Source organism: Balaenoptera borealis, assembly GCF_965194805.1.
Source record: "Balaenoptera borealis genome assembly, chromosome: 6".
Lineage (NCBI taxonomy): Eukaryota > Metazoa > Chordata > Mammalia > Artiodactyla > Balaenopteridae > Balaenoptera > Balaenoptera borealis.
Window position 1 is genome coordinate 122712528 of NC_138863.1, and position 18078 is coordinate 122730605.

At 41.4% G+C, this 18078-nt stretch overlaps 2 protein-coding genes and 1 long non-coding RNA gene across 3 annotated transcripts in view; 1 reads left to right on the forward strand and 2 right to left on the reverse strand.

The window, feature by feature from the left end:
* The window catches only part of LOC309631460 (uncharacterized protein), a 166246-nt gene extending 162577 nt beyond the window's left edge, over window positions 1-3669 (reverse strand). Inside the window, exon 1 of the mRNA XM_082397936.1 lies at window positions 3646-3669. The gene's annotated coding sequence lies outside the window, so the exon portion shown is untranslated. The remainder of the gene's footprint in view (window positions 1-3645) is intronic.
* CNTNAP5 (contactin associated protein family member 5) overlaps window positions 1-18078 on the forward strand; it is an 862652-nt gene that overhangs the window by 457659 nt on the left and 386915 nt on the right. The gene's annotated exons all lie outside the window — the stretch shown is intronic.
* The window catches only part of LOC309631478, a 571739-nt gene that overhangs the window by 356950 nt on the left and 196711 nt on the right, over window positions 1-18078 (reverse strand). The gene's annotated exons all lie outside the window — the stretch shown is intronic.

Below are 18078 nucleotides of genomic sequence, written 5' to 3' on the forward strand. Positions count from 1 at the left end.
ACATTCACATCTGCGTATGTGCATGTGCCCGTGCACATACACGTATATAGTGACAGCAACCTTTGTCTTACCTGCCTGTGACCCAGAAGCTCATGAAAATCTCTCAGAGAAAAATTCCCGGTGTCTAGTGAAGACTGTAATCTCTTCAGCTTGTCCCCGGGATCACGTTTCATCCCTGTGAGTATGCTCCGTGATAAATGACGCGTTCCCTTGATGGAAGGAATTATTTGAATAAGCAGCTAACCTATCAAGTCTTCTGTCTCCACATTCCTGCCATTTGAGCAGTCTGACATTCACATCACCTGCTTCTAGGTCGTACGCTCCTCATACCCTGGAAAAAATTATTTTTAAATTATTAGCTTCCAGAGAAGTGGCTTTCTTTCTGTCTTTGGGCAAAGTGAAACTAAATAGTTTCAAGGTCATGTGAGGAATAATGTGACAAAGTTAAAAAAAATAACAATGAAATGGTCATCCTCTCTGAAAATGATTCTACCTTAAATCAGTGTTATGACTTTCTTTTCTAAGGTGACTGTTTCTTAGCTCGATCGTTATTTGACGTTATTAAAGAAAACATCTTTAGAATGTTAAAAATATGCATTTCTATGTGTTATTGATGCCATTTGGAACATACAGAAGAGCTAACCAGCCGGAGAGAAAAACACAGTTCTCATCTACACGTATTTCATTTTCAGGTTTTAATTATATATTTGATATAACATAGACCATATTTTATTGACAATTTTATATCTTGCTTTTCATGGTTAATCTTTTTCTTTACGTATTTTCTGTGTCTTTAAAATTGTTACTAAACCTTTTAAATCTCTTTACAAATGTAATTTCTACATTAAGTCCATTCACCATAGTTCATTCAAGATTCTACTGCATTAAAGTGTGAGTTGTTTGAATTTTTATTGCCTAAAATAATATTGCGGTTACAAACATAACACTGAAATACTTTTCTGAAATTTAGAATGGATCACCCGAAATGAAGATTGTTGGGTCAGTTATTATGCATTTTTGGCTCAATTCATACTGTTGAAGTCTGTACCAGTTTCCATACCCACCCACAGCGTAGGAGGGAACCACTCATCCACCAGTTTAACCTCCTGCTTCCCTGCAATTTGAATATGCAAATGCCCTTGGAAAAATGGGGCTACATGAAAGTCGAAATCAACTCAGGTGCTGTCCTTCTCTGCAAAACTTCCAACTAATGAGCTGAGCATGTTCCTTTTATGCTTTTTCCCCCCATAATAACGGCCATGACTGTCCCTTCATTTGAAGACATCTTCTTTCAAGAACTCTCTTAGAGACAATGCCACAAATCACCATGGTAATGCCAGAAGGGCAGTAAATGGAGGGATGACAGATGGACCCCAGTCATATTAGTTCCTCTGTCATGAAATATCTGTGAGAGGTAGGCAGGCACAGACGTTATTATCCACACTTTCTGCTGAAAGATACTTTATGCTCAGGACTGGGGAAAGTCAATGATATATAGTCAGTGGCCATGTCATTCACAGCCTTCTTCCCTCTCTGTTGGAAACACTACACCATCAGCTTTTATTCATTTTTATTATACAGCTGTTTTTTCCTAGGGTCCTGAATGACTTTCATGTCAAAGTGAAAAAGAAAAAAAAAAAAAAGGCAAATTTGGGCAGATGTGTGAATAGCACCGCTTACCTGGGAATTGGAGGCGATCTATCAAGTCTTCCAGAAACGGCCCCTTGTGGTTTGCTAATTGCCAAATACACCTCTCTTGGGTATCTCTTCCAATGTAGGAACTTTGGGCCAAATCCTTGCCTTTGGCAAGAGGAAGAAAGATGGCAGTGGAGGTCAGAGTGTCTGGGAGGAGCCTATCTCGTTACACCAAGATGGCTATGATCTTGGCAGGAGCTCCTACTCGTCCCGTGGCTCTCAGCATGTCCAGTCTCTGGCACTGGCTGTCAAGCTCTTCCTCCTGGGCTTAAGGAGATGGCTGAGAGTTCTGTGTAGGGATTAAGTACCTCCCCAGAAACTCTGCAGCCAGTGGCTCTTGTATTCCTGCAAGACAGATGGCAAATTTCCTGCTTGGGTTTTGAATCCTTTAGAATCATCTCCTCACATCTATAGGTTGATTTCCCAGTTTCTGACCATGGCTTCTTTTCTAGCCAGGCCCAGAATATTTACTCTTTCTGGAATTCACTCTGTGCATCTCCTCCTCTATGCCTTGCCTTTTCATTCTGTGTATGTCCCATACTCGCTGAGCTGCTTTTCTCCATCACTCCCTGTTGGTTCAAACACAAACTAACCATCTTTCTCCAAGCTCACAAGTAGGGCCAACATCTTAAACCGGGGTGATACTCAACATGTTTCACTGACTCTCAGAAGTGGAGCAGGGTCCTGGAGCCCCCAGGCTGTGTGGACCATAGACCCTTGAGTTGCTGCGGGGAGGCCCAGGGGAACTGGAAACCAAGCAGGCAATCCTACATTCCAGGGAGAGACTTAAGGGCTCTGCAGCTAAATAACCAAAATTAGGAAGTTTCAAAGTTATGAAATTGGAACCACCAGTAGGGTGTACTAGTGTGAACCTGCTGTGTCCCTGCCTTGCCTGTGTTAACTTCAGTAGATTGTCTGTGGCTTCCTGGAGCCCAGGGCTAGGAAGAAGCATGGGACCAGGTCCGGACTGGGTAGAAGAAGATGCTATGATTCCTAAGCGGAATCCATCACGGGATTGGGAAAGGAGTAGTATGGAATCTGCTCTGTGTACTGGCCCTGTCCAGGCACGTTCCTGGTCCCACCTTCTCCCCAGAACATCTTTCCAACTCTCAGGTCCCTTGTGCTTTCCTTGCTGTGAACCTCACACGTATACAACTTAGCACTTGATTCATCACCATCCTCAAAATACAGTTGTTGAGGATCTGCTGTATTCAGAGAAAGTGATCCTGCCTTCAATGGATGGGAAACTTTTTTTTAAATTAATTTTTATTGGAGTATAGTTGCTTTACAATGTTGTGTTAGTTTCTGCTGTAGAGCAAAGTGAGTCAGCTATACGTATACATATATGCCCTCTTTTTTGGATTTCCTTCCCATTTAGGTCACCGCAGAGCACTGAGTAGAGACCCCTGTGCTATACAGTAGGTTCTCATTAGTTATCTGTTTTATACATAGTAGTGTATATATGTTCATCCCCATCTCTCAGTTCATCCCACTCTCCCTTCCCCCCTTGGTATCCATAAGTTTGTTCTCTACATCTGTGTCTCTATTTCTGCTTTGCAAATAAGTTCATCTGTATCATTTTTCTAGATTCCACATAATGGATGGGAAACGTTTAACCTCTGTCTGCCCCCAGCATGCACACAGTGGGTACCAGGTCACCGTTTCAGAACTCAGAATCCAAACCTGATGCACTTACCTAGGACAGGTCCTCATACCTGCTTTTTGCTCTCCTGGCTGTCATTTTGATTGTCACCCCTCCTCTGCTGATTTGCCTTTTTGGTTTGACACTTTTTGTTTGTTTTACCACCTTGAGGCCTCTCAGTAATCCTGCTTCTCCATTTGTTTTTACAGTTTTTTCTTTTTTTGTATTTTTTAAAATTTGTTATTGATTTACAATGTTGTGTTAATTTCTGTTGTACAGCAAAGTGATTCAGTCATACATATATATACATTCTTTTTTAATATTCTTTTCCATTATGGTTTATCACAGGATATTGAATACAGTTCCCTGTGCTATACAGTAGGACCTTGTTTACCCATTCTCTATATAATAGTTTGCATCTGCTAATCCCAAACTCCCACTCCATCCCTCCCCCTACGGTCTTCTGCTTTCTGACTTTGACTAGATCCCCTGTCCTCCACCTGCAAGGCCCACAGTGCTTCTGACTGCCATACCCTCAGCCACTGCACACGATTGGCCAGACTCAAACCTAGTTTACAAGAGTTAAGAAGAAAAAATGATAGAGCTAGCAGTCAGGAAAATCTTCATGAAGGTGATGAAAGGGTAGGAACTTGCTGTGAGCTTTGAAGAAAAAGACAACTCTTAGACAATTCCAAGTTCTTAGGAAGGCAGGACCAGCCGGATCGTGGTATATGCACCAGCTCCAGGTGGGGGCATAGTATTACTTGGAAAAAGTGTATTTTATTCTAGCCTAGCTCTTTGCAGAAGTTGTTCCTATCACTCTAAGTATTGTGTAAGTTTCACAAAATAAACATTTTTTCTGTGTCACTCATAGTGTTGAATACTTGATGGTCAGGAAATGTACATAGAGGAAGGCACTGTGTATTGAAGAGATTATGATCTCTGAAGACAGTGAGAATAAATCCCCGCATTAACACATAATATCTATAGAATCCGAACAAAGTTACTTAATCTCTCCGTGCTGCAGTGTCTTCATCTACAAGGTAGAAATCATCATACCTATGTCACATATGTACCTTGACTCCTGGGACAATGTAGGCATTGAATCACTAAGAGCTACTAATATCATCGTAATGATTTTTATTGTCCTACTTTACTCACCATTTCTCATTGTATATTCCCCGTGAAGACCATAATCCTATGATTATGTCTGTCCTGCTACATAAATGTCCTTCTACGAGTACAACGCTAAAGATTTAAATCAGTGATTATTCATATTTCAGGGGGCTCACACCCTTTAAGCAGATAAAGAAAGCTATAAACACATTTTATTTTGCATAACATTTTGGAGGCATATAGACACTCCTGAAGTCTATCCACGGGCAGCAGGTCAAGAGCTTAGCTCCAGATTAGGAGAATCATAGATACAATTAAACTTTTTCTCTGTCTTTATATGTTCCCAGTGGTCTTACATAAATGTCCTTTGTTGAATCACCAGGGCCCTGAATAAGTAGGGGACTGACACTGTATCTGTTCCTTGTGGGACAGCGGGGCTGGCTTGTTAGAAGTGCTTCACCTTTTGTCACAGGATTTAGAAGACACCTCTATCTGTCAAGGTCCGTGTTGTCTGAAAGGAAAAATTTAGTAGCTAGTAGAAGGTGGTTAACTACTAAACTGGATAAAAGATGACAGTAAGGGGTCCAGAAATAGCGAGTGTGAAAAATCACGTACTTCATCTAGGCTGAGAGGGTGGACAGAGAAGGAAGTGGGGGCCAGGAGAGCTCCCCCTGCCCACCTCGTAGGCTGAGATCCTGACCTTTCGTTACCAGGGTAGCCTGCAGATGGCCAAGAAGTTTGTCAGAGAGAGCCATCTGTGGAAGCTGCCACCAGTGGGGGACGTGTGGGCTGGAGCTCACCTGTGCAGCACTGACTCACCATCCAGTAGGGCAGGAACCCAGACAAGTGCCTGCTAAACGCCATGGCCCCGCAATGGCTCTCTAGCGCCCTCTACCAACCAAGCCTAGACATAAGAGAAATGCTTACAGGATACAACTCCAGGGACACAAGCAGGGCGGCTTTGCAGCTGAAACTTTGATGTGGATAACTGTTACCACCTCTCATCTCTTTTCCTCCTTTTAAGATCTAGGTTAAAAATGAGAGGCCCTACAACGTTCTTGAACTGACATAGTCAGTGTGTGCTTGTGTACTTGGTTCGACGTGTATGTGTGTGTGTATACACATGTATGCCTCTGCACCTACACACACACACATTTTCTTTTCTTTAGATACAAAACGATAAACACTAAGTGCTTTTGAAAATTTTTTGTCTTTTTTCTTTGCAGTTTTGAGAAAGAGATAGGATCTTTACTTTGGGGGTAGAAACAAAGTACCCTTTAAACACACACACACATACACACACATAAAAGCGTGCAACTAGGGACTTCCCTGATGGTCCGGTGGCCAAAACTCCACGCTCGCAATGCAAGGGGCCTGGGTTCGATCCCTGGCCAGGGAACTAGATCCCATGTGCCGCAATTAAAGATCCCGCATGCCACAACGAAGATCTCGTGTACCACGACTGACACCCAGGGCAGCCAAATAAATAAATAAATATTTTAAAAAAAAGCATGCAACTAGCCCAAATTTTGACAGAATGATAATTCTTGGTCCTCTCCAAAGAGACAATTTGTTGTACTCATGACTGTTGCCCACAAAAAATAAAACAAAGGGGAAAAATAAGAAAAAAGAGACAAAAAAAGAAAAGAAAGGAAAAGAAAAGAAAATCAGAGGCCCTAGATGGCAGGAAGAGGGAGTTGGAAAGACAAATAGGAGGGACATGCACGTTCATGGTTTTTGACTCCTCAGCATAGGCTTAGACCATAATAGCCTGTCTCACAAATGTATGAAGTACTGCAAAATCTCAAATACAGGTCCAGGCTCTTGTGAGCATTTATTTAACTTTGTCATTACATGTTTGCTAATAGAGAATACTGAAACCACAACTATTCTCTTTTATGGGTCCACACAATTTATTACATTAAAAAGCATCTCTCATATTCAAAAAGTTTAGAACATTCTATAGGTGGACTTGCACTGGAAGTACCCAAAAAATTTATCCCTCAGATGGGAATTTGCGATGCTCCAGTTCTCACAAAAATGTCTCATATTTCACCTAAAGGTTTTCTTATGTTGTTTACTCTTCTCCTTTGAAATTGTTTTATTTCCCTGCGTTTCTGTCTACATTTTCTCTAACATCTTAGTTCAGCGCATCACTCCACTCCTAAGTCAGCCCATGGGGTTATCCATTATCCCCCATACTGACCAGTTATTATTCAGTTTTCTCCCTGATGCTGTAACAAGATCCAAAATTTGCCTTGCTTTACCCAAGGAAGCAAGTCTTCTGAAGAACATTCAGATTTGTCCTCATGGCATCAATACAATGCAGAAGCTAAACATCTTTCAAAAATAATGATACTTTTAAAATGCAAAATAAAAGATTGACTAAGGCTTTATGAAAGCAACTCTGAGATCAAGAACAAGGCTAAAGGGACGCATGTAGCATACAGAAGCCGCAGGTGATGTGTCTGATAGAAATCTCGTGCCTGATAAGATTTGAGGGTGAGGATATGCCCTCAAAGCCACCATTTACTTCAGTTATACATGCCACATGGTAGAGGCTTATAAGCACACTACGTTTGTGTAATACACCGCAAGAACCACAGCTGAGGCTCTGAGGATGGATCATTCAGTGCCAGCTTCCCAACGTGAATGCAAGATCAGGCAGCCCCAGAAGACGCCCTTAGTGTTCTAGGTAGGCTTTGTGTGAATGTGCTTCATTCCACGCGCATAGGAAAATATAATACTGCATCCTGGGACAACAGCAAAAACCTATCCTGCATTCTTCCAGGAAACTAGAAAGCACGTGAATTTTATCAGATTTTGAACTCAGTGTGATGACTGGCAAAAACCATGAAGACAATTGAAGCATCTTTTGTGTATGTTTGTTTTTACCCATAAAATTAAGTGTTTACAACCTGGGTTTGTCAATTTATGGCATGTGTATTAAATTTCAGTGCTTTGTGACCCAGATATCCCTGCAGCCCTCATAGACTGTACAGGAAGTAGTGGGTCCCCAAGTTTCCTAAGAGTTGTGAGATAATTAGGGCTGACACTGTTCTGGGAAAGCACAGCCCTCTCACCAGTGTAACTAAATAACCAACATGTGAACCAGTAAGTATCTTGACAATAATGTTTAATTTTCATTTTTGGCTAAAAAATAATGTTGCAGATGCAAACTATTATATATAGAATGGATAAACAGCAAGGTCCTACTGTATAGCACAGGGAACTGTATTCAATATCCTGTAATAAATGATAATGGAAAAGAATATGAAAAAGAATTTTAAAAATGTTTACAGATTATAGGGAATTTGTAAAACACAGAAAAGTAGAAAGAAAAAATATCACCTGACTTCTCATCAACAAAGGCAACCATCAATACTATGCCAACCAAGATTTTCCAGTCTTTTAAGGAATATTCTTTTGTGTAACTTCTTTTCTTCCTTGTTATCCATATACTCCATAATAAAAACAATAACTTGTTGAGCATTTAGTATGTGCCAGATTTTTCATAGTTATCTATTTTAATTCTTGAAATAACCCTGTGAAGTGGATTTTTTGTGGTTTCATTTTACAAATGTGAAAAATATTAAAGCAATTTGCCCAAGATATATAATCAGTAAGTGATAGAACCTGGTCTCTATCCCTGGTCTTTCTGATATCCAATCCATGCTCAACTGCTGTGATATGTTTTTTGCACATTTTATATCCCTCTTTCATTACTGAGTTTCTAAATTTTAACTAAAATAAACTTACATTTTGAAAATGATGATCAACACATGTTGAATAAGTGCATGGATTTTTTATAAGAAGAAAAAGGAGTGATTTGAATTCCTATTGAGGAAGTTAGCACACGACAGATGGTAGGTGCTTAATAAATATTTGTTGGATGTTATGTTTTGATGATTATAACCAAGGTAAACTTGCAGGGTCTGATTATCAGTGAGGAAGAACGTTTCGCTTTTCAACACTGGACCATCTTCTGAAGAGAGGCTGATCCTCTCCATACCTAATGACCTTCACAGATAATTAAAAGATCCTAGTACCATCTCACTGTTAGCTGCCTAGAGATAGAAAATTAGAAGATGATCTTTGGGATGCCTCCCTCTGCTGATGGTTTCTGTTTCCCTGGATCTGGCAGAAGTGGCATGGCCTGATTTGAAAGAGCACCATGTGAGTCAGAAGATGTAGCTTCCCCATCCAACTGGGTCACTAGGTAGCTGGGTAAACTTCACAATTAACTTATTCTCCCTGGTGCTGTCTACAACTGAGACACATCCTCTAGATAATCTCTAACATACCTTTCAACTCAAAGGCTTCATTAGAGCGAATTATTTAAAATCTCTCTATCAATCACTGTATTAGTTTGCAATGGCTGCCATGACAAAATATCACAGATTGGGTGGCATGGACTAAACAATAGAAATTCTTAAACAACAATTCTTAAACTGCTTAAACAACAGTTCCAGAGACTAGAAATCCAAGATATCAAGGTATTGTCAGGCTTGGTTTCTCCCGAGGCCTCTCTCCTTGGCTTGCAGGTGGCCATCTTCTGGCTGTGTCCTTACATGGTCTTTCCCCTATGGGTACACATAGCTGATGTCTCTCTGTGTGTCTAAATTTCTTCCCCTTATACAGGCACCAGTCAGATTGATTTGGGGCTTACCTTAATGGCCTGATTTTAACTTAATCACTTCTTTAATAACCCTATCCCCAAACACCATCCCATTTTGAGGTACAGGGGTTAGGGCTTCAATATAGGAATTCTGGGGAAATGCAGTTCAACCCGAACCAATCACTTAAGATTTTATTATCTGGAGGCCACTTACAGTGCTTGTCCACTATTATGAAACCCCCTCCACACCCCGCCATACAAAACAAAAACACAGGGCCTGCAGCCCCATGAAGTAGTTAGGGACCCTGACCCCTCTTTCTCTGTGGCTTTCATCCTGAGGGTCCCAATAGGCTTCTGGAACTGAGGTATCATAGCTGCATACAAAGCTGCACAAACGAGGAAGACGGGGAGATAAAAAGAACATCCCTGCCAGCTGGATCAGCTCCCACTCAATGCTCCCGCCATGACTGGCCTAATGGGCCAGACTTAGTCACCTGGCCACACATACCTGCTGAAGCAAAGAAATGTAGTCACCTGGTTGAGCACATTATTGCCTCAAATAAATTATAGAGTTCTACTACCCAGAAAGGCAGAGAATGGGGAGATTTTGAGTATATAACTAGAAATCTCTACCAAAATCTCTTTGAACAATATATGGGTGTCCTCATGTAAGAAGTGGTACAATTTCTATTTTAGTGTCCAGGTTGGAAAGCACAATTCAACCATCACTATTATAATGATGCTCTAGAGTTGCATTGTCCAATACGGTACCTGTGTGTGGCTAGGGGTATTTGAAATGTGGCTAGACCAGATTGAGATGTACTGTAACGACAATGATTTTAATTATCAGGTTTAAATAATATTTGTATGTATTGACTTAAATAACCCAATATTCAAATTTAAATTAAGTTCATCTCTTTCATTTTATTTTTTTAATAAAGTATCAGTATCAGAAAATTTTTAATTGTATATGTGGCTCCCATGATATTTCTGTTGGACGGTGTTGATCTAGTATATCTTCACCCCAAATATAAGTATTCCAATGGCAGCCTTTTTTGAAAAAACTATTTTTATTTGGAAAAATTTTTAAATGTTTATTTAGAGATTAACAGCAGTAATCAGAATTAGGAATGTTTTTTTTCCCATTTTATAAGTCATTATTAATGAAATTGAGAAGCTGACTTTTGTAATATACTCATTATTGAGCAGGAAATTTGCTTAGTTTTACAGGCCAGTTAATGGTACTTGCCCTTCATGCACACTTGCTACTTTTCCAATCTGTACCCAACAATCAAGAAGCCCATATTATGTTTTCAGAGCTAAGAATATTTGTTCCTCCCTAAAGTAAATTAGTAAATTTAATGTAATAAAGCACCGTACACATGCACGTAGAGTGGAAAGATGTTTTGTATGAGGGCTAAGTAAAGTCATTTGGAGAAGTAAGTTTACTCAAAAGGAAAATGTACACACACACACACACACACACACACACACCCCACCTTCCTTATTATCATAATGACTTGTTACCTATTCGAAAAGATACATGCACCTCAATAGCCAAGACAGGGAAACAACGTAAATGTCCATTGACAGACGAATGGGTAAAGAAGATATGGTCTATCTATCTATCTATCTTATATCTATATATACATATGCACACAACAGAACATTACTCAACCATAAAAAGAATGAAATAATAAAATAATGCCATTTGCAGCTATATGGATGGACCTAGATATTATTATACTAAGTGAAGTAAGTCAGAAAGAGGAAGACAAATACCATATAATATCACTTATATGTGGAATCTAAAATATGATACAAATGAACTTATCTACGAAGGAGAAACAGATTCACAGACATAGAGAACAGACTTGTGGTTGCCAAGGGGGTGGGGAGGTGGGGGAGGGATGGATTGGGAGTTTGGGATTAGCAGATGCAAACTATTATATATAGAGTGGATAAACAACAAGGTCCTATGGGAATGATATTCAATATCCTGTAATAAACCAAAATGGAAAAGAAAAAAAAAAATGACTTGTTACCTTTGCCTACTTGAGTGTAATAGGCACAGGACAAAAACTTGCAGTAGCGGGGACAAGAAATTCTGAAATTATTCAGAAATGGAAACCATTTGAAAAATAATAGTCATTGGGTTTCATATCCAGCTGCTTCTAACCCTACTTGGATTAACTGCTGTTATTTCTTTCAATAATCCATGCAAATGCCCTTGATAGCAATTCTAATCCTGAATAGGGTTGTCTTGAAAGCTTTCAAATAAAATAATATTTGGAAACTATATCTCTAAAATTTACATTACAAAATTGTACTTCATTTTAAGTAAATTGGAAATAGAGAAAAATTTAACTATGTAAATCAAAATCAACATGATTCCATCACTCAGAGAGAGCCCCTATTTAGCAAATTAATCTCTGTTCTATAGTTACATATTTATATAGGTATATTTTATCTGATTCATATGTGTAAATTTGTATTCTGTTCATTTCATTTGGTATTGTATTATAAGTGACTTTCATGTTTACCATAAACATTGTTATTAGTGGCAGCAAAATAGTGTGTCAAATGGATATACCATAATTTACTTAACTATTCTGTTAAATTTAGATCCAGGTTTGTATTATTATAAATAATGGTGCTTAGTGTATAAATCTCAGTCCAATTTCAGGTTATTTCCTGAAAATAGATTTCTAGAAGTGAAAGTAAAGTGTCAAAAGGGTTATTCATATTCCTAAGATTCTTGATTCATATTTCCAAATAGCTTTGCACAATATTTAGAAACAGAAATGAGAGTGTTCAGAATAGAGTTACGGCTTTATCTTGTGCCTGAAAACTAAGAGGTTATCAGTTGAACCACGGGTCTATTTTTCATTCCCTTCTGCTCCCCCATTCCCAAGGATTTCCTCTGGGTTTCGCCTCTAGTTGAAAATCACCATTATTTGGCAAAGCCAGAAACTCAGGTGGGGGTATTCACCTTTGACGCATAGGACATAAGCACAAAACACAGGACCAGAAACAGAGACACACACAGGCAGAGAGGCAAAACTGGATCCACAGCCAAGGAGCTGAAGCAAGGAGGTAGCAGGCTTAGGACGGCAAAAGAGTCAAAGCAAGAGTCTTTGAGGATGAAGGCCGTATGGGGCTCTCAGTGGGTCCCTGTTTACTGGTGCCTGCAGGCAGCCGGCTGGTGGGAGGTCAGAGGAGAGGGCCATGCGGGGGACCGCCTGCCAGCCTGCCCATGCCCTTTGGCCGTGAGTGGGGCATTCTTTCTGATACCAAGCAGGACCCTGTGAGGCTCCTGGGCACAAAAGCCTTTCTGGGTCCCCCCCCCCCACCCCCGTTTCTTGATTATAGGAAATAGGTTTCATTCAGCCTCCATGACCTTCCCTGAGTTCCAAAGGGCAGGTTCCAACAGTTGCTAATCAGGGCAGGGAGGGGATGCAGAGACAAGGGCGGAGCAGTCAGGAAACAATAGTGCAGCCTTGGGGTGGGGGCAGGGTCCTGGTTTCCCCCTCAAGGGATACACACAACAACATCTTTGAGCTGCTTTACAGATACTAAAACCCCCCGCCAGGTGGGAGAAATGAACTGTATGTTGCCCACAAGCACGTAGACCCCAGACCAGTTGGAACCAGAGGTTTGATGATGCCAACTCCCGATGACCTCACCATCAGCCAGTCAGCATCTCCACAAGCTGATCATGCCCTGCTTCTTGAACCATTGTTATAAAGCTCCTCACAACCCCCTTCAGGTTGGAACACACAGTTTTGAGGGCACTAGCCTGCTGTGGCCCCCTTGCCTGGCAGAGCAATAAAGCTATTCTTTAATACTTCACCCAAAACTCTGTCTCTGAGATTTAATTCGGTGTCAGGGTACAGAGGCCAGATTCGGCTTCACTTCCAATATTAAAAATGCTTCTTTCTTGAGTGTCCCTTACATGAAACCACAAGGAACTATGATCTTCATCCTTGAAGGCCTCCTTTGGCAGAAAGAAAACATAGCCTGTGTTTGCTATTGCCATGCTCATCTTCCCAGTGCTGTTCTCCTCTGTTTTCTTTCCTTCTGCCCCAATTCAGCTCCCGTCCTCACTCCTTCCTATTTATCCTCCAAGCTCAGATGAGAAGGGACTTCATAAAGCCCTGCTACATGCTGACCCAGAAACATAGACTTATCTCTCAGTGCGCCCCATCGCAGGTGTGATGACATGTCCTACGGCCTTCATTCTAATGCAATGCAAGCTCCAGGTGGGCAAGGCCTGCCTGTCTCCTGGGCTGTGTCCTTGTCAATGGGACCAAGCCTGGATCATTTGAGCAGCTTAATAAATATCTGTTGAACGAACAAACAAACAAACAAAATGAAGGAATCTATCTTCCCCCAAATGTGGAAAAGAGCCTTCATTTGGTCCCCTGCTCCCCCTGAGTGTGTGAATCACAAAGATAGCTTTAGCTCCCAGGGCTGCCTTCCCCTACATTTGCTGAGAGCATGCAAGTCAGTCCTGGTAGTTTTCAGACAAATCGAATTAGAAATGGTTGTACTCATTTGGAAAATCAAGAACTGGCTTTGAAATCTTTCCCCACAAGTTAGATTGAATCAAGATCGTTTCCCCCCAGCTCATAAATGCTTGATTGGCTTTGCTTGATGCCTTGTGATGGAAACGCAGTCTTGCATTGCTGGCTCTATTTTTTACTCACCAGGGTGTTGTGATGTCTGGATTATGATTAAAAACAAAACAAACACACACAATGAAAATGCTTGGTGGATAACAGCTCAGCACAGTAAAGGGTGGAAGTGCTTTAGGAAACTCTAAAACCATCAAGGTAAGCAGAACTTCAAGCTAGGTCTGCCGTATTCCCTTGAGGTCTTAAAAATTGATTTTCTGGTACAGCAGGTCAGCCATACCTGACTTATCATCTCTTTTCAGGACCCCAGGAAGGGATGAGCTGGGACTTGGCTGTGACAACCTTTGAGGAGTCCCAGTGAGAGCAGACTGGCCATTTACCCTACACCTCCCTTGCTCACCCATGTATTCCTTGCTCTAGCTTCTACCTTAGTCCCCAGACTCAATTCAGACTCATCCTACTTTTGGTCCAGGTCTATTCCTAGCCTACCTCCACCTGTGACCTCAGGTCTTTTTCAACAGACAAAGAATGGTCCACTCTTTATTTTATTTTATATTTTTTAAAAATGTATTTTGTTGAAGTATAGTTGATTTCCAATGTTGTGTTAATTTCTGGTGTACAGCAAAGTGATTCAGTTATACATGTGTATAATAGTTTGCATCTGCTAATCCCAAACTCCCCATCCATCCCTCCTCCAACTCCCTCCCCCGTGGCAACCACAGGTCTGTGAATCTGTTTCTGTTTCGTAGATAAATTCATTTGTGTCCTATTTTAGATTCCACATATAAGTGATATCATAGGGTATTTGTCTTTCTCTTTCTGACTTACTTCACTTAGTGTGATAATCTCTAGGTCCATCCATGTCGTTGCAAATGGCGCTGTTGTGTAGAATGTCCACTCTTTAAATCCCTTTTATTTTTCTTTCTCTTTTTCTGTGTGGGCAGATGGGGAGTTCTCAGATGAGAGACAGCTGGGTGCCCTGGGTGTCAGAGGACCGGGGTCCCAGATCTGGCAGCTCAATTTCTGGTTTGTGCCACCCTTCCTGCTAATGCCGATCTGCACTGCCACCCCACCCCACATCAGAGGCGCAGTGAGGGGGTGGGCTCTTCCCTTTTGGGGGAGTGAAATGCAACTGTGCTTGCGTGTGCCTGGAGTCTGTAGGCTGCCAGGAGGCACAGGGCTCTGGGGCAGTTTTCCCCCACCCTCCTAGGGAGCCAATCAGACTGTCTGCCAAAGTCCAAGACCATAGCATCCCAAACGCATCAATTCCATTGCACATCCTGGTGGCCAGTAGGTCCTCAGAGCTTGGCTCCTGTCTTATCTCTGTCCTACTCTTCCCAGGGCACTCAAGCCCAGAGCAGGGTCTTACTGCTCAGCTGGTGAGCAGTGTTTGCTGGGTGAAATAAAGTACCAGGAGAAGAGAGTCAGGAAGTGATGGCAAGTGACCTGATTGAGAATGAGTTGGAGGCCAGTGACATTGCCTTCTCCTCACATGCGTTTTATCTATAACTTCTGTATTTTCAGATTATAATTTAAAGCAGAGCAGAGGATAACTTTCCGGTGCCTTCTGCAAAAGACCTAACTGGCTTGAATCACTATCCCAGGCAGTAGTAGGTGTCTTTGTAGTGAAGTGAGTCCAGAAGGAACGCATTTGCCAAACCAAGATAACTAGACAAAGATGGCACCCATCTTCTCTGGTCAAAGTTTGACTGGGGGGAAATGCCCACCAATGAGAAATACCTGTTAGCAATTCATCAGTGATTGGCCCCCTTATCTATAACCTATGGTCTATGCAGCCAATACAAGATCAGCAAGTAAGTAACAATTTTGAAAGAGAGTGGATTCTTGACATAGAGATAAGGCAAAAGCAAAGCCCAAGTAGAAATTTAGGCATAGTTAGCTTTTGCTGTTAAGGTCTAAAATTTGCCATGTACATCCATGGCCTCAACTGAAATAAGCAAAGGGTTATGTTCAATCCTAAAGCTGTGAAATAGGCACTAATTCAGTCATTTGTTAATGTCTTGCTTCTCAGTCTTATTAGTTCCTTGTTTTAGCCTAGTCAATTTTGGCATTTTTGTCTTTACACTATCTGAGACCTGGCTAAAATACCAGGTGTCCAATGAACAAGTGGTGATAGATTCCATGTTTAGGAATCTTTGGCAAATACAGAGATCATTAGATCACTGTGTAATACATTTCTATCTGTTCCGTCTACCATATACCCACATTTAGACTGTGGTGATGTTTCCCCCATCGTAAGCAGAACAGCATCTTCTAAAGTTGGTCCCTCTGTACAACTGATAAGCCCTGTCTGTGACAGTTTATCTGATCCATTCCGTAGTCACATAACACAGACTTAAGTGGTACTAAGGTCTCTCTGTCAGATCCTCCTCACCCATGAGGCACTAGGAGATCACAGTAATTATGCTGTTACTCTAAGATCTTCTTTTGGATGAGTTCCCCCACCATGGAGGAAAGATTTTAGTTGGATGCCTTTTACTGGATTTCAGTCAGCATTTGACAAACTTCTGATCTGGTGGCAGAATGACCTGGATACATTTGGAAGGAGGCTGCAGCTGAGAACCTGTGTTTTCTCTCATTGTTTTCCTCTGATTTTCCTTGCACTGCCCTTGGACCAGCACCCAGCTACGTGGCTTACATATAATTTCTCCCATTTTATTATCTCCAAGAAAGTTTCAACCACCTTAATTCCCGATACAGTTCCGCATTAACCTAGCCTTCTCTTTGTATTTTAGGATGCTGTTTCTGGAGAGGGGGGCAGGAGGAAGAATAGTCAATCAGGTAGCTATTATACCCTGGTAAACATGTTTTTTTAAAAAAAATTGGGCTTCTCTTTTAAAAATATGGACCAGTATCATCTTCTGCTTACTTGCTTTAAAAAAAAAACAAAACAAACAAAAAAAAATATATATATATATATATATGTATATATATTATAATTATCTATGGAGACTCTTGCTGTATTCCCTGAAGTTAGAAAGGAATTGGTAGGGAAAAGGCTTAGGTTTCCTTTCTTATGCTTTGAACCATTATTTTAAAAACATCTTAAAAAGCAAGTACTTGGTTACACTTCTCACTCCAACATTGGAAATGACTCTGTTGATGCCTATCTCCCCTCCTAAGAGAAGATAGATGATAAGAATATGGGTTTTCAGTCTCAGATGCCCAAAGAATGAGGGCCCTTGTGGGAATCTTTGAACTGCCCAGTCAACTAGCCTCAGGTTACAAAACAGGAAACTGAGACTCTTGAGGTCACTGGCCTCAGGTCACCCAAAAAAGTGGCAGATCAGGAAAAAGAAAAACGAGTCAAGAACAATGCTAGACACGGTGCTCATGTTCTCGTTTGATCCTAAATCAACACTCTACCATTATTCTCGCAGCTATAGTAGCAAAAATTAAGGACTCAGAGAGACCATATGCTATTCCTGGTAAATATTCATGATAAGAATCTGATTCTGCCTAAATTGAACAATTTCACTTTCTTCTCAGAATTCAAAGCCAGATGCTCTCTACCCAACTACAGATGAATTTTTATGAAAAGCCTATGCAAGTAGTAAAGAGTAGCTAATTATTACGAGGCAGTCTAAGAGATATGATAAGTGCATGGTAACACTTGTATGGATATGTGAATAAATGGTCTAGGACACAAACCATTGGGACCTGGTGAAGAAGGCAGCCACCTCGGGATCGGGGAGGGTCTGAAAAGGCCCCAGGAATGGGCCAGGAGGAAGGAGGGAGGGGGTGTGAGGGTGGGTGCAGAGGCCCGAAGAGGTCACTCCTGGTGGAGGGAGAAAGACAGGAAGTGTATTGAGGGGACTGGTTGCCATAGTAACCACACACATGGATTGGATGAATGAGCTTAAGAACTTGCATTTGCTGTCAGTGTCTTCACACAGGAGTGGGAGGGGCCACCGGTCAAGGCAGGTGACGGTCAACCCACAGTGCAGGGCCATCCCTGCTCTGTGCTATTTGAGGTCCCTAGGCAAGCAGAGGAGAGTGGAAGCCCCTCAACCCTGCACAGCACCTACTATCAATTTTACCTGCAGACTATCTGTTTGCTGTTCTCCCTCACCATTCTAGGTAGAGCCCTCCACAAACCCTTAAGTGCCCGAAGTATGGCCCTTGAGCATCGTTTCTTGCACACAGTGCATACTCTACTCCATACCTACAGCCCCCTGAGGGATGCATCTCAAGCACAATATGACCCTACTGCCTAATCTATACATCAGTTCTCTCTTCACCCCTGTCCATTCTGTTTTGTCCATAGGATCAAGTTCTAGTACCTCGACATGGTCTAAAGTCTTAATGATTGCATCCCTTCCTGCCCTTCCCACTGGATCTTGCCTGCT